Here is a 17,612-nt window from a genome sequence, read left to right as displayed (position 1 = left end):
GAGGTGGTGGTGGTGGTGGTGGTGGCGGCAATGGCGGCGGCGGTGGCGGCGGCAGCAACGGCGACGACGACGACGACGACGACGGCGATGGCAACGGCGACGGCAACGACGATGACGATAGACAGCGACGGACTATACGTCGTAGGAGAACCGGCTGTGCGGAACGAGGCAAATATATGCAGCTGACGCAAGCCTCGATGCAATTTTGAGAAAAGGGTGAAAAGGTAAGGCGAGCGATGCTGGTTAGGCGACGGGTATGCGACTGCTCGCTGCTTACTTAGCTAGCCACTAGCGGGGGCCTGGCGCGACGGCGACTGCCGACCGTAGCGCCCCCCACCGTATTTCCATCCTTCTCTTTCATTATCCTTCTCTCTTCCTCTCCAGTACCTGCCCCTCCGTTCGTCATTTCGGCTCTCCCCACTCGACCCCTCTCGCTAACCCCTCCTTCCACTATCCCACTTCTCTCTCTCTCTCTCCGCGTTTACCAACTCAACTCCTCGAATTCCCTCTCTCTATCACGCTATACTTTCCCCTATCCTCCCATTTTGATCCATGCCTCACTCTCTCTCTTTCTCTCTCTCTCTCTCTCTCTCTCTCACTCGTACTCTCTCTTTCTCTCTCTGTTCCAGTAAAATCCGTATACATTCCCTCTCCGTATTCCTTCGGACAGTCGCCTGCCACCCAACCTACATCTCTCTCTCTCTCTCTACCAAAGGCAGCGATATAGCAGGGTCCCGTCCCCCGCGTAAAACAAGCGCGTCCCTTCTCCTTCTACCCACGATCGTGAACCGTGCCACGTCGCCGTGGCCGCCGATGTCGCCACCGCCGCCACCACCTCCACCGTCGACGAGGACGACGACGACGGCGAGGACGATGAGGACGATGACGATGACGGCGACGACCACGACGACGACGACGACGACGACGACGACGCGAATTGCCCCTCTCCACGGCTCGATAAATGATACTCGCGCGCATGCGCTAAACCTACCCCCACCAACTACTATTCCTTCATCTACCTGTCTTTCTCCAACTCCTTCAGCTCGACAAGTAACCCAGCCTGTTTCTCTCTCATACTCGTTCTCTCTCTCCCTCTCTCTCTTTAGCTTTTATTTGCTGGAGAACCGGCAACGGGTTCAAGTTAGGTGTCGCTCGCGGATCGCACCGACTATATCGCGTTCGCGTCTGGAGGAGATCGTTTCGCTTCTTCTCCTCTTCTCTCATTTCTTTTTCTTTTACTTCGTCTTTTTCTTAATCTTATTCTTTTCGACGATACTCTCGCTCTGAAAAGGATCTAACATGACTATCATTATGGTGCGAAAAAGATAGCAATGAAAGAGTACCTATCTTTTACATTTAACGTATTTCTTTCTTTGTCTTACCGTATCTTTGATTGAACTTTCTTTCTCTCTCTCTCTCTCTTTCTCCTTTTATGTACATACAAACACCCTGACGCAACTCCCACGCTCCTTCTCTTTTTCTATCTCTATCTTTGAATGTAGGAACGTGCAGTCTCATCCGTGTAATCTTGTTTCGTCGCGTAAGAAAAGCGAGAGGGCGGAAACGACGAGTTGCATTCAAAGAAAATTATTTGCACCCACGCCGATGAATCTTTCTCTCTCTTTCCCTTATACATATGTGTTTCATCGGCACTCGCCGCACCCTAAGATTCTGTTTGTTGATAAAATAGGATCACCGTGTATCCTTCACACTAGTCACGGGAGTTTGTCTATCGTGACATAGGATCGAAAGTAGCCGATCGTAGATCAATTTATTCTCATCCGGAAAATTGGAAAACGTTTTGGTCATTTTAAATTGCTAGTCGTGGAATTATTAAAAAGTTTCATCAATACGATCGATCAATTTGTTCGATTTTCAAAATTTATGCAATAATTCTTTTCCGATGATCTAATAGTATAAAATGTAAATTATTCCACGCCATAATCAAAAAGTAACGTAATTTGAAGAGAATAATTTGTCATATTATCTTTTATTTAACGAGTCAAAAAATGTATCGATAACTTATGACATTGATGTGACTTTATCATGGCACATACGCGTTACGTATATCTTTGTCGTTAATTCGTACGTAACCATATTTCCGAACGATGAAAAGCTAAAAAAAGAACATGCTAGGAGAAATAGTATTAGAAAAATTAAAAAAAATATATATATATACGATATAGGAAATATCGATTGATAATGCCCAAGGCGATGAAAATTTCGATGAAAGAATATAGCTTAGAGTCGAATTGATCCTTTCACCTTGGAAACTTACTAACTACCTTCTCCCTTTAAAATTGTTCCTCTAGGGAGTCTTGATAGTAGCCGAGCGGAAGCGGAAGCTTCGCGGTCGCGCGTCGTTGCTTCCGATAAGCCGAACAACGAACAGCAGCTCTTCATGTTAGAAATCTTCGCCTTCGAAGAGAATGAGGATGAGAGAGAGAGAGAGAGAGAGATTTGTGAACATCATCCGGACGTATAGACGTAGTTAAGTACGACGCAATTCGAGCGACGAAATTTCAAAGATCGATCGTTTAAACGCCGAGCATTTACGCTCTCTTGAATGTACATTGAGGAGGATTTCACAAGTTTACTATACTCAACGTTATCTATATTCTCTAGTGAAACGTGTACGTAAGCAGATAATTCGATGCAACTTAAGAACTGATCCGTATGTATTGGAAATTACTTTGACTTAAGGTGAAATATGCGAACATAACTTTGTAAGGTTTGAAAAATGAATGAACAGTTTGCGAATTACGCAGCTTCGAAATACCTATCGTTGGACTTTACTGGGTAGTATCTAAAGAAAGTAGAAAAGATAGATAGAGTGGAAAGATTCTGAAGATGGTACAGAGACGGGGTGGATCGAATGTTGGAAAGAAAGAAACACGGAGAGAGAAAGAGAGAGAGAGAGGGAGAAAAAGGAGCAGCCGTTAAAGGTGTGATACGAAAGGAACGTCGAGAAAGAGAGAAAGAGAGAGAGAGAGAACACGAGGTGATATTTCTCGCGAAGCTGAACCGAATAAATTTTTAACAAAAACTGCTGACTCGCTACATTACGCTTCTTTCTCTCCTCTTCTTTTCTTTACGACCGGCCCGTCGCCTATCTTTTTCGTCCCGCGCAGTCGTTTCTTTATTTTTTTTTTTTTTCATTTCTCCCTTAACTCAACCTTTCCAGGACGTAGTGCATATATGCATGCATACAAAGATAGATACATACGTACATACGTTACCACGTAACTATGCTTTTGAATCTAGTCGCTTCTATCGACATACCTGCGAGATATTGTTAATACATTCGATAGGCACAGGTAGGATGCTAAGTTATGTCTACGTACATCTGCATTATAGATGAAACGTAACGTGAAAAGATTTTTTAAAAAGTATATCTATGTGTTTATGCAATAGAATCAGAGAGGGAGAAAGAGAGAGAGAGAAAGTCCGAACTAAACGAGAAAAGCAGGCGAGTACTTGGGAAGAACGGTTTTCCCTTTGATTCCGCAAGCTTTCCTGACCGCGCGCTCAAACGAGTAAGTACCTATACTTTTATCGAACGATTTATAGTACTCGAAAGACGGCATTCGCAGTAGAAGAGAAGAGAAGAGAAGAGGAGGAGGAGGAGGAGGAGGAGCCTTCTCTTTCGATATTTAATAGCATACTTTTATTTATTATCTACCTTTACCGCAAATTTCCAAATAACGTTCACTACCGCACTCACATCCTACCCTCCTTGGTATATACCTACTCTTTCTATGCTATCTCGAGCTTTTCTTCCACGAGTCCTTTCTTTTTTCTATCTATCTATCTCTCCTTCTCTCTCTCTCTCTCTCTCTCTCTCATTTTTATCCGATTTAAACGCAGATGAATTTTTATGATTATAGTCGCGGCATACCGCGATGGAATACTCATCGTTTTTCACAAACCGGATTCCAGGAGTCTACCACCGAAAATGGCCTGCTCTCGTGCATATATACATACATAAATATACACATATACATAACGTACATATATACATTTAGCTTCATTCGCCAGTAATATTATGAATAAGATCCCAAAATGATGAAACGTAGTGAGATTCAGCGTACATACTCCCGTTCAGTTAGCGGGTAATATTATGCAACGTTTCCTGTTCACGTTTAAAGTGTAATTAACATATTCGCCATTGAAAGCAAACGAGGCCAAATCCCGAATGGAGCTAACGGAACGGGTACGGCCAGGGCGGGCGTATTGAGTAAAAACGTTTTACGGTAATCCTAACCTTTTATACGTAATATGTACACGGCGTATCAAACGAATAGCATTATCGTGATATCTTCTCTGTGGGATGCCACCTTAATATGGGAAAGCATTCGCTGTTATACTCTATTGTCATTGAAATCGCCGAAAACCTTAATTATCAGCCATTGGACTCTCCTACGTGTATTCACAGACGACGCGGATAAGCGCGCTCGTATACATTATTTCTTACACGGGCACACATGTACGTACACATATTAAATACATATATGTATATATATATATACGTAGGTCTACGATATCCGAAATACTCGAGGGAAAACTACTCGGTTTTCCTTCGACCGCGACGGAAATCATATTACACGATTTTCAGTAAAACCAGTCGGCATCTCGATCCTCTCCTCCTCTTCCTCCTTCCCCATACTCCTCGGGAAAAAAGCTTTCCCTTGAAATCGTTGCGGTCGATGCAAAGGTGAGGCTAATGAGCGCGTCTTCTATAAAGGAAAAAACGTCGGAGAGAAATGAGAAAATGAGAGAGAGAGAGAGAGAGAGTGATATAGAAGAGGAGAATAGAAGGTATAGGGGAAAAAGAAAGCTAACCAAAAAAAAAAATAAATAAAAAAGATAGTTAGATAGATAGATAGATAGAGGAGAGTAGCGAGGGGGGTGGTGGTGGGGTTGAGCAGGGAGAAAGAGAAAGAAAAAGAGAGAAATTTTCAACGGTGTAAAGCACGAATAGGGAAAAAGCGATTCGATCTTCACCCTCGGAACCATTTCATTCCAGGATTGTACCGGGGAATCTCTCGAATCGAGAAACAGACGTAACGCCGCGCGCGCGAACGAACCAACCAACCAACCAACCAACCAACCAACCAACGAACGAACCAGCGAACGAACCAGAGAACGAACGAACAGGAGGCAGAAGAGAGGAGATAGTGCAAGAGAGAAGGACGGCTAAAAACCCCCTCGAGGTTTCGACTCAGCATCCCACGATATCTACATCTATTTTTGGCCACGGTCAGCTGTAGTTGCACGGCATTAGCATAATGAAGACGGTTCGTCTCGTCTCCTCTTCTCTCCTTTCCTCTCCTCTCCTCTCCTCTCCTCTTTTTCCATCCTTGTCTCTCTTTATTCTATACTATCTGCCGTTTCTTCTCTCCCTTTCTCGCACGATCTATCTATTCATCTCTTTTGCGCGTGCAGCCTCGTTGTCGTCTCTCCTTCCCTTTCTATTTCCCCCCTCCCTCCTTCCTACTACCACCACCACCACCATCACCACCATCACCCATCTACCACCACTACTATATTTTTCTCTCTTTCACTCCTCTTCACAAGCAAACCGAGTGGTTCGGTTACTCCGTTGACACCGTTGCTGCTACTGCTACGAGTAAATGCGAGAGTAGCCGGTGCCGGATGGACCGAGAGGGAATATAAAGGCCATGGGATGGAATGAGTGGACGAGAGAATAAGAGAAAGAGAGAGAAACTGGATGAAAAAGCAAAGAGAGGGAGGGCTAAAGCTAAAGGGATGAGAGTTAGGTGTGTATCTTTCGCGTGAAAATTTACACGCGATACCACTATGTTTATATCATAAGACAAGGTGGGATCTCCACCTTCGATGCATTTCTAATTTAAATAAGGATACTTCGTGTATATAAGAGAGGACAAGATTTTGTTAAATGATACGCTACGTCTACTATCTCGTAGTAAAAAGTAATTTTTAGTCATTAGTATCATTAGCACGATGACTAAGACATCGCTGAATTCATATCTACACCTGATATGTTATGATTAAGACGAATAGAAATGTCTATATTGAAAAGAATAATTAAAAGATTGTATTTATTCGTTGAATAAATTATATACATATATATGTGTAAACGTGTGCGTAGGTGTCAGTATTGCAACTGGTACTCTTTCTCGGTCGGAAGTTCGACAAGGCGACGGGAAGGTCGTAAGAAAAGAAGTTATATATATACAAGTATAATAAAAAAGGGAAGAGAGGAGATCGTGTGGATGGTGAAAGGAGAAGAATGTAAAAGGGAGAGTGAAAGGGAAGAACGATGCATGCCGGCCGAGTAGACTATTTTAAGTTAAGGGAAGTAAGCAATGTGTTCGAAGGGGAATGCCTTTTCTTTTCTTTTCTTTTCTTCTTTTCTTTTCTTCTTCTTCTTCTTCTTCTTCTTCTTCTTCTTTGACAAACGAATGTAGAGAAGAATCACCGGTTTTTCTTAAATATCATCGAGAAAAGGTCATATAAATGACGAAGAGAAGGTGGCGGAGAAAAATAAGGAAAATCTTTTTATCTAAAATGAGAGAAGAAAATAAAGGGGAGAGATATATAGGTACTACTGTAGCAAGAATACAACACACAAGATAACAAGCTCAGCTTCATACGCAAAGAGGATGGAACCGGCCACGCTAAGCTGACTTTCTTGAATAACTCAAGACGCTACTCAACGCAAGCAAATGCTCGCCATACGCGAATATTCCTTCTCCCTTCTTCTTCTTCTTCTTCTTCTTCTTCTTCTTCTTCCTCTTCCTCTTCCTCTTCCTCTTCGCACGAACCCTACTATCTCTTGACTATACCTTCTTCTTCTCTTGCTTGGTTATATTCTCGTCTCTTTCGCCATAGGAACACCCTAATCTATATCTTTATCTCCCTTTCTCTCTCTCTCTTTCTCTTTGCACAAGAGAAAGGAAGATTTCGCGCTTAGAGTTCTCCACCTTTCACGCTTCTCGTAGTCTGACTATATCTCTTGGTATACTACGAAGATAATTCTCTTCTTTCTCTTTCTCTTTTTCTTAAGAAAGAAAGAGAGAGAGAGAGAAAGTTTACATTGAATAATAGCTGATCGACCTCTTGATACAAATATGTATTACATATGTATTACATATGCATATTCATATGAATCTAAAGAAGACATTTTTGCTTAATATTATTATTAAATCCATATTATATTAGAATATTTTGATCGCGAATCTTAACGTAGAACCTTTCCTCACAACGAAACATTCGTTTAATGAAGCATACTATACGTTCACGTAGATAGTTATGCGAAGAGTGAAAATTAATTTGTTCGGCTTGCGCGCCTGAGACCTGGCGATACCACCGAAGACTTAAATGAATGTACGAAGTTCGCACGCATTTTATTAATTTCACTTGGTGCATTAGTTATAATTACTATTACATCGCGACGAGGTGGTCGAGGGTAATTAATAACGAGGTACCGTTCATCTTCATTAATGGTTAAGAGCGAGTAAGTAAGTAAGTATAGTACTTAACACGATTCTTCTTTAATGTTAAGCTTTTAACAAAGATCTTCCACAAATTGTATTCTCTTTTTGTGTTACCACGGTTTTTTTTTTTTTTCAAAGTAACCCCCCCAATCATTAGAGAATCGATAATAATGCCAGGTTTGATTCGATTGGAAAATCATCTAGGACGTTGGGAATTCTGATGTACCGAGAGATATCTTACGCTAAATCACTCGATTCTCGGACCTTTCTAGGATTATGAACGATCCACTTAAGGCCTTACGGACTTAGGTACGTCCAAAGTGATCGATCGATCGATCGGTCGTCGTTGCATCGATCGATCCGACGACTGTTAACCATAACTCTGATATAAGTAAGTATGTACACACAACTCCGACAGGATAGTACGCGTAGTCGATTGCGAAACCCTCCCACGGCAACCGATTATCGTTTCCGAAATCCGAATTCGACAGAATGCGCTCATACTGACTATACTAATTCATATCGATGGAAGTATACAAATATTTAATCTAAATCTTTCACCGTTTTAAACATCAATATTAAAACTAATATATTATATGCTAAGTTTTTTTTTAATTCCAACTGTAATTATTTTTTCTTTTTTTTGTATAAATTTTAGAACAAATTTATCTTACGAATATAATTAAGGTCGTTTGAAAATTGTAAAAAAAATATATATATATATATGTATAAAAAGGTAAAAAAAATAAAAATAAATCCGCGCAAAAGTTTTGCCGGGAATCATTCCTCCCTCTCACGTATGTTACAGCAGATTCATGCATATTCAAAAGTTCAGCGTAAAAATCGGTAAATTATTTTTAACGAACGTGGAATTGTGTGTTAATTGTTTAAAGGACCGTAATACAAAGAGATAAAGATGACTTATTAATGGAATATTGATTCGAATATTATATTGAAATAAAAAAAAGGCACGATAGAAAGAGCAAAGAATAAGAATAAGAAGAAGAAGAAGAAAAAGAAGAAAAAGATGATGATAGGTTCGTGTACGCATCGTCTCTATCGGTACAATTGCATTTCGTTATTTCGTCTCTACGGTTATTTCTTTCTTTCTTTCATTCTCCCCATCCTCCTTTCCCTCTTTTCTTCTTTTCTTTCTCTCGTTCGACTTTATTCCGAGTAAATAACATTTACCATTGGAAACGCGAGGGGGTTACGGGACAAATTGATCTCGCTAGAGTCACGTACTACCCTGTGTCGGAACAACATAAAAATGTAATTACTCCTGTCATCGAAAACGAGCTGAAGGAAGAAGAAGAAGAGACGGGGCTATAGCTGAATTCAGGCTCGAACGTGATGTTTAGTTTGGCAATGAGGTGAGTTCTCGCTCTCTGGATAAGAGAGAGTGAAAGAGAGAGAAAGAGAGAACAATTTTCAGAAAATAAATCCTCCTATACATACATATATACATATATATATATCCTTACACATATCCTACTTTGCGTTAGTGACTTTTCTTGTTTATTCGTTCAACCTAATATTACGAGTCTCCAGCAAAATCATCTTCAATATTTTTCTAAGAATTCGGCCGAATATTATCGAATAAAAACAATCTCCCATAAAATACCTTATATCTATCGTCATTTTAGATGTGTTTATTTGATTCCCCCCCCCAATTATCAGATGTACATAAAAAGTATAAGATTTTTGAAAAAGTTGATATAACATTAATAAACGTTGGGTAGAAATAAGAAGAGAAGAAAGAGAAAGGAAACACCGGGAAGAAGAAAAGGTGTAGCATTTTAGAAAATGTCTCCTTTGGCGTTAAACGAGACCCGCTGGGCTAGGGCGGGAACATTCGCGTAAATATTCCAGCACCATTCTCTCACTTTATCATCATTTCGAGCAAAGACTAGATTCAAACGACCAAGGACGCGTCTTGCACGAGAAACAAGAATTCTTCGTCTTTCTTTTCGCGTCGCGGCATACGAAAGAGAGCAAAACCGAAGGAAAGAGAGAAAAATAAAAAAAGGAAGAAAAAAGAGAAAGGAAAGAAATAGACGGAAAATGTCGTAGGAAACAAGGACGTCGTGTCAGGGTGATTTTCATTGGATCAATCCTTTCCCAAAGATTCCTATCTCGGTATTGGCCGAAAAACTTTCGAGATAAGTATCGACTCGTGTTCACGCTTTCCTTGGTAAAGCGAGATAAGAGAAAGAAAAAGGAAAAGAAATAGAGAAAAATATAGAGATAGACGGAACGATCAACGCCCATCTTCGAAGGATCTAACGAGATCAACGGGTAGGAGAACGCGTGGTGAGAATAAATTTTCGCGGTAGGAAGCTCCGCGTCATCCAGTGTCATCGGGTTCGTAAACGCATTTACGATAGTAGGAGGACACCTTATTTTCGCTTGCTATCCCTCGAAACTCCAACGTCTAACGCTTTACACCAATTCCCCTTCCCCTAGAGCCCAGCCACCCCTTCCACCACGTAAGACAAGCCAGCCCCTTCAGCCCCGTTTTTACTGGCCTGTCTACCGACCTTCCTTCTTTCCTTCCTTCGTTCCTACGATCGATCGTAATTTCCGTCAGTGAGTCACGAAAGAAGAGGGAGCTCCTACGCCATATACATACATACATATATACATACATACTTACTTACTTATATGCATGCATACATACTTACGTAGAATACGGAACGCGAAGGAGGAAAGATATAGGGTAGGTATAGTTCGGGCAGAGGGGGTGACTAATCGCGGGGCTAAACTACCAAGAACCACCCCACGTGATACGAGGCGGCTTCTTAGAATTGCTTTCGAACTTCGTCATGGATTTTATCCAATGGATGCCGTATATAACCACCTACTGTACGGTGTAGTTACTACATACGTTATACAATCTACATATGTATATGCTTACGTATATACACTATCGGACAAAAGTTTCAAATCACTTGCTTTCGTACTTATCAAAAACGACAAATCTAATATATAACGATATATTTCTATTTGATATAGATAATTATCAAATATCAACAAATTTCATTACGATAATACTCTTATTCTAGCTTATATGCTCAATTAAACGCAATGCTCGACATGAATTTTCCTCCTGGAACATATTTAAGAACTTTTATAACAAAAATAATCGTCGACGAATTAAGAAAAAGTATATTCATTAATTGATAATAGAAAAATATAATAGAAAATATAAAACATACGCTACTAATAAGATTTGATCGACAAATAAATCTACGAAGGCATTTCAATTTGTTTCTTATAAATATCCCGTTTATATGAATTTAGTTAGGAATTGACTTTTGACCGGTAGTGTATATACACGTACGTATGCATCGCGTAAACGTGTTTGTCGCACAAAGTCGCGTTTGGTCATCGAAGGAAATGCCTGATAGATATCGTCCTGTCGTCGTAGATTACTGTCCCTTTGTGGTCCATTCGAGTGTCGATATTCCGTTTGCCCCCTATATCCCTTCCAAGGATTATATCGAGAACTACCATGTTTCAGATCGTTCGTATGTTTCCAATACGATAACAGCATCAAATCTACAGTCAAATCCTTTCAAAGTAGTATACTAAACATTTTAACCCTTTCTCTTCCTCCTCCTCCTCCTTCACCCTGTCCACACCAACGATTGTTCTGATTTCAATCGTTCATCGTAATTCTTTACAAAATCGAAATAAATTCTGATCGATCGTTTTGTATCAAAGCATGAAAATAACCGTCGCGACTGTTGGTCGACGTTTCATAGTTCTCGAAGAATTTCTACGTTATCATCGTGCGTTATATAAATCGGAAAAATAATAGCTGCAGTACACAGACATGTATACTTACCAACTCGTAGATTCTTCTACATCATGTTTCTCTTATTTATGGTTTCCTTTTTTTTCTCTTTCTCTCCCCTCTCTCTCTCTTTCCTTTCTACTTCTACTTCTAGTTCGTCGGCATACAAAAGACCTCGTTCGAGTTGATGACTCGAAGGAATCGTACTGTAGATAGTAAACAAGTATCATTCCATACGAAGAATACGAATTCGATTTAGAACGATCCACGGAAAGTAGAATTTAACAATCTCGTATGTAATTTATTGATTTAATACGCGAAAGAGTGTTATCAATATTAGAAATAAACTTGAATAAAATAAACTTTGCACCATCTAGATTGTCAACTATTTCTCTCTCTCTCTCTCTCTATCTATCTCTTTGTACACTTGGGAAGCTTACGAAGAGTCATCGTAGTTTCAAGGATGAAGCTTGCGCTTAGTACTCGAGGAGTCATCAAAGAGTAACACATTGAAATGCAAGCTTGCGCGCGAGCGTTCACCAGCAAACAGCTTACAAGCCATCCACGAAGAAGAAATTTGACTAAACGACTACTGGATGGCGGAAAATCAATGCACAATAATATTACACACGTGTATCCGTTTGGCGCTTATCCAGATGCATTTACCGACGGAACACTTTCCAACGCAGATAGAAAGAAAGAGGGAAGAGAAAGAGAAAGAGAGAGAGAGAGAGAGAGAGAGAGAGAGAGGGAAGCAGCTGGATACAAGTGTACAATAAATATACACGAGGCTTATTCCGTTAGAAGTATCTCGTTAAACGAAAAAGAACGCAAAATCGTAGGATCGCGACAGCAGAAGCCCCCACCGGGATAACGTTTCCACGAATAGATATGTCATTTATAAATCGCTTAGTTCAAATATCAAAGAGGATGCATAATACATATTCGAAGAGAGAGAAATTTTAGCGATATTGAATTTTACATAGGAAAGTCTACGTAACGAGGAATAGAGTATAAACAAAAAGAAAATATAGTAATATATTTAAACTATTTCTTTGAAGAACGATGAAAACGAATAAGGAAGGAAGGAAGGAAGGTAGGAAAGAAAAATGATCGGTAGCGTATAGCAAATGCGCATCTGCTCGATCATACCTCTACATTCTTTTGGATAACAAAAATGGTGTCGGACTTTTCGGGGGAAAATATTCTCGAATGTCTCATCGTTTATCTCGAGAACTAAGCATCCTAAAGCTGCGCCTAGTTCCAAGGAGCCGACATAAATCGTTCACACGTTTCTAGCTAGTTTTATATCTTTCTTTCTCGTTCTCTTCTATTTCCCTCTTTCTCGAGATCATAATCCTGCTCTCACGGGGAATGAGCCATGTAGCGGAAAAGAAATAAAAGCTAGAAGAAAGAGAGAGAGAGAGAGAGACACGTACATATCTGCTGTTTGGAGTTGTTCCGGACACGCACGAGCCGTGTCTATTATGTGTGTTGTGTCCGGTCTATGCCCTCGAACTTGGCACCAGGTCGCGAGTTCCTGTTCAAAGAAGAGAAAACCATGACCAGTCTCAACGTCGATCTTTTCGATCCGGTTATCTAACTCTCCTTCTTTCTTTCTTGCTTTCTTTCTATTTGAAGGCTCGCGGAAAAAAGGTCTGCAGCTAGTTTGCTTTCTTGCACGGTGCAAAGGACAGGCATCCCTTATTTCGTGCACGGCTTACCACCCCTCTCCCCATATTTTTTGTTCCTCGAGCTGCAGGTTGCAAGGCTGCACGGCATTTAACCCCACATACGTATATACATGCATGCATAGGTCGTATCCTATCATCGAAGTCGAAAGAGGTGAGTTGGTAGGTCGAAGACCGCGCGGTTACCACCTGGCAAGCTTGTTAAATTTATTTCTTCGATGGGACTGTGCATGCACGATATCGACGAGTTACCCACGTCTCCCCTTAATAATATTCCCGTCTACACGACGAATGATTCGAGTAAATGTGTATTTATATGCATATATACGTATATACTCTAACTTTCTAATACATATAAATGTAGACATATACGTACGTTTAGTATGTATGTATATATATAGGATGTATGTGTATGTGTCTCTCTCTCTTTTTCACAGTATTTCACGTGCTCCGATGCGTCAGCCGTGGATAATATTCGGCCCGGTGAAAATTTATGTTATCGCGGGGGAGTAGAAACGAGCTGGCTTTGAGCATACCGAGAATTTTAATTTCAATGTATAAGGAAATGCTACTCCTACGTTAAATTTATTATTCTTTTCTCGTTAACGTTTCTTATATATACGTAAGAAAAACGGGATATAAATAATTACGAACATTGTTAGAGAGCAGAGAATTATAAAGATATTTCTTTTCTAACGTAATTATTTCGTTCTCTAACCATCCTTGAATATTTTTACCGAGAAATAATTGAAAGGATGCACACCGCTCCTACCACTATGGTGTTTTGTTCCGGCTCGCGTTTCCAATTGATCGACGTGCAAAAAGCAAATTTCCAAAGACAGATTTAGGGATCAATGCAAAGCACGATGGTAGAGAGATAGATGAAAGGATTTAGTATGGTTTTCGGCTCTATTTCGGTGATAGCTGTCGTTTCACGCTGCATCATGTTCTTTGTACGCATACATTCTCTTGTCTTTCTCTCTTTCTCTTTCTCTCTCTCACACATGTATACATATATATACATATATGTATATATCGACATGTATATACCGAACGATCCATGCAAACACAGAACGGTATACTATTGATACGCGTGCATTTGCTAAAGCCATTAAGGGTTGCTGGCCGCACCGTATATGTTCGCGTATACAGGTAAGCCAAAGGATGCTGGACACAGACACTGGAAGCGTGTATATCCAGGAACGTGTAGAGTCTATTAGAACTATCAGACCTTTGTCAGGCTAGACGCCAGAAAGATTATGCAATTACGAAATGGCTCCTATCCAAGAGCAGCTTCCAAACTTCTACGCGATCGTTTACACCTTCTTCAAGCCTTTTGTCTTTCCACCCCCTTTATCTCTTTTCTTTACTTAAACTAATATATTTCTTCTTGTCGTTATTTCATTATTTTTTTTCACGACAAATAAAATACATTTATACTCGAATGGTTAAATTCAAATGAAAGACAGATTATTTTATAGAACGTTACAAAATACGTATTACGAGTTACAACATTTGCCATGGATATATTTTTTTTTTTTAAATCCATTTCAATACTCGTATATAATACATACGTGTAGTATATATGTACATCTAACAAGTATTTATTCTCATTCGTTTCCATTCGCTATTCGAATCAACGAACATATCGGGCTCGTTGTAAAGAAGAAAATCAGTGTCCATTACAAAATTCTCTTCCTATTCGACAAATCTAGGGAAAGAGAGAGAGAGAGAGAGAGATAGAAATATATATATAATAAAATACGTAAGAGGATATAGAACAGATTCTCTAACAGATTCTATTCGATAATAATAAGGTGTTCGCGCGAACGCACACACGTCGTATATCAACCGTAAAAGGGATTGTTTTACTTGTAACGAGCGAATTATCGTCTACGAATCGAACAGACGTTTGTTTCCTAAAAAATAGGAGAGAAAGAGAGAGAGAGAGAGAGAGAAAAAGGAGAGAAGAAAAAAAAAGAAAAAAAAAGAAAAAAGAAAAAGAAAGGACGTAGCAGAATTAATCTTTAATGCGTTAAAACGAAACAAATTGCCGGCAAATCCGGATCGGACGGATTGGACATCGGAAAGCGTCGTTTGTAACGCGACGACGAAAGTTTCATGGAAAAACCTCTGACTAAAGCCACCCCTTCTCTACTTTATCCCTCTTCATCTCTACCTCTCTCTCTCTTTCTCTCTCTCTCTCTCTCTCTTATTCTCTTTCCCCATTGATTCTGCGAAAAACGTTCTAGTTCTCTCGGATGTGCTCGATCCCGTTCCGGATAGAATAAAATGCTAACGGACTCCCGCCGGTAATTCCGTGAATTCGCGTAACGGCATAGTCAGACGTACGATTTACGAAATCATCCTATCGGCGCCAAACGATTCCTAATGCCTTCTCTCCTCTCTCTCTCTCTTTCTTTTTTCTCTCATCCCACGTTTCCGATCAATAACGGGTGAAACGATTCTCCTCCCATCTCCCACCCCTGCCCCCCTTCTTTTTGTGATCGACCCACCTCGGACCTCATTTCTTTGCAAGTTTCGTCCTTTACTTGAATGAAATGGAAAACACCGGGATACAAAATTTCGAGCGAACACGAGGCAGACAGAAAGAAAGAGAAAGAGAGAGAGAGAGAGAATGCTCGAGGGTTAAGGTTGAAATTTTCAAAGGAATTTTGATAGTAGCACGTCGATAAATCGTCCTGGCATGTTTCCTTCCTATTGTGCGACCTTCTTCTTCTTCTTCCTCTTCTTCTTCTTCTTCTTCTTCTTCTCTCAACTCGACTCTTCGGCGAAGTAGGTACGCCTCAGCACATACATACATGCTTACATACTTACATACATACGTACGTAGATACATACGTATATACTATATACATACTAGTACACTCCTCTTCTCCATCGATGTTAGGAGCTTTACTATTCCCGCAAGAACGGGTACGTGCAACGTGCAACGGCAACCGCAGCACCAGTAGTAAGCACCACCAGCAAACCCTGCCGCAGTAGCATCACGGAATTGTTTAGAACGCGCGAGCCACTCCAGAAGGAGACTTCTACTCGCTCAAGAGTCTCCGTTCTTCCGCTCGATCCTCTCCACTGCGTCCTCTTCCATCTCCTATTCCCTCCTCCTCCTCCTCCTACTACTACTACTACCACTCTTCTTCCTCATCATAGTAGTAGCGTCAGCTTCCTACCCAAGAATCTTTATAGTCCCTCGTAAACAACGGTTATGAATCGCAGCGTTTGTTACCGGATTTAGACGCTCCCAGGCCAAAAATTCAAAGGACTTATCTATATGCTTCTCCCTTCTATGTGCTTACCTATCCTTAATACGTATACGTGTTGCGTACCTCCTTCTCTATTCATATTACTCGAGTCGATATAATATAACTATAACCATAGATGAAATGAAATTATTTTCATGAAACGTTTACTAAGCTCTTTCATCTTTTGTTCTTGACTCGACTCGACTTTTTTATCATCGGACATATTTTTTCTACGATCACTGTATAAACAGTTATATCCGATGGTGATATTCATTGAAGAGAGAAAAAGATACGATCGGTTGGACAATATTGAACCCCTTCCCGCATTCGTAGACACAATTCTTGTTTTTCTCTACGTAAACAACGAATTACGGTTCTGCTATTCTACGAATCGATAACTATATCGAATTGGATATTAATTTTATTTTTCAATAAAAACTACAGGCCGAATGAAAGTTCATTTTCAAAAATACTAATTTTGTGTAATAATGAGATAATCTTATTAACGATCTTATATTATATCGAGAATAAAATATTCATTTATTTTCTTAATTAACGTAAACTCACTGATATAAAAGGAAAATAACTACAAAATGAAAAAAGAAGAAGAAAACATCAAGCTCTCATAATTATTTTCTCCGTACGATCATTTTACGTTGGAATCGTATATTAATTTATCCCCCTTCTGACAACACACAAATTCACGAGCGTGAGAAAAACGACCTAAAGATAAAAAAAAAAGAAAAAAATAATAAAAATCGAAAGAAAGAAATAAGAAGAAAAAAGAAGATGGCAAAGTCTCATAGTCGTTTTTGTCTTTGCCGAGAAATAGAAAGTTATTTATGCGAAATAATAAAAATTCCAGAGCGAATTCCAGGGTCCAGAGAACGAAGCGATAAAACGATGCGGTGAATTTAAAAGCGAAAAGCGTCAAATATATACATAAACATATACATATATACATATATAAGTATGTTATGTAAACGTGTACATATAGCATATATATATAGATATATATATGTAATACGTTTGGTTTATTCTTTTTTCCAGGATCGAAAGCGTGGGCGTCAAGAGACCGGCTTCGTTCCAGCATCGTCCAAAATATTTCGATGACGTAACAAGCAACGAACGCGAGACCGGATTACGTATTCGCATAATGGTTGCACGCGCATAATCCCTCCTCCTGCGAGGTTTGCCTTTCACGAACGAATATGCGAATCTCGCGAGCAGAGAATGAGTGTTCGAGAAAACGTGGACCATGGACACAAGAGCAGGGGCCTTCATTTCTCGAATGGTATTCGAGTTCGAACAACGACAATGACGACGACGACGAAGACGAAGACGACGACCAAGACGACGACCAAGTATATTGCCG

At 40.0% G+C, this 17,612-nt stretch overlaps 1 long non-coding RNA gene across 3 annotated transcripts; it reads left to right on the top strand.

Moving 5' to 3' along the window:
• Window positions 1–1,026: 1,026 nt before the first annotated feature.
• On the top strand, window positions 1,027–7,163 carry LOC122526436. 3 transcript variants are annotated; one of them, XR_006306054.1, is made up of 4 exons: window positions 1,027–1,314; window positions 2,313–3,317; window positions 3,415–3,536; window positions 5,027–5,727. It is a non-coding gene; the product is annotated as an uncharacterized LOC122526436 (long non-coding RNA). The 3 variants fall into 3 exon arrangements; XR_006306055.1 differs by lacking the exon at window positions 1,027–1,314 and adding an exon at window positions 6,134–7,163 and having other exon boundaries at window positions 1,522–3,317; window positions 5,027–5,780; XR_006306053.1 differs by lacking the exon at window positions 1,027–1,314 and adding an exon at window positions 3,888–4,253 and having other exon boundaries at window positions 1,522–3,317.
• Window positions 7,164–17,612: the final 10,449 nt, after the last annotated feature.

This window comes from Polistes fuscatus, unplaced genomic scaffold, assembly GCF_010416935.1.
Source record: "Polistes fuscatus isolate 324 unplaced genomic scaffold, CU_Pfus_HIC Scaffold11, whole genome shotgun sequence".
NCBI classification, from domain to species: domain Eukaryota; kingdom Metazoa; phylum Arthropoda; class Insecta; order Hymenoptera; family Vespidae; genus Polistes; species Polistes fuscatus.
The sequence above is the reverse complement of the archived record's forward strand: the minus strand, read 5'-3'. Positions and strand labels throughout refer to the sequence as shown.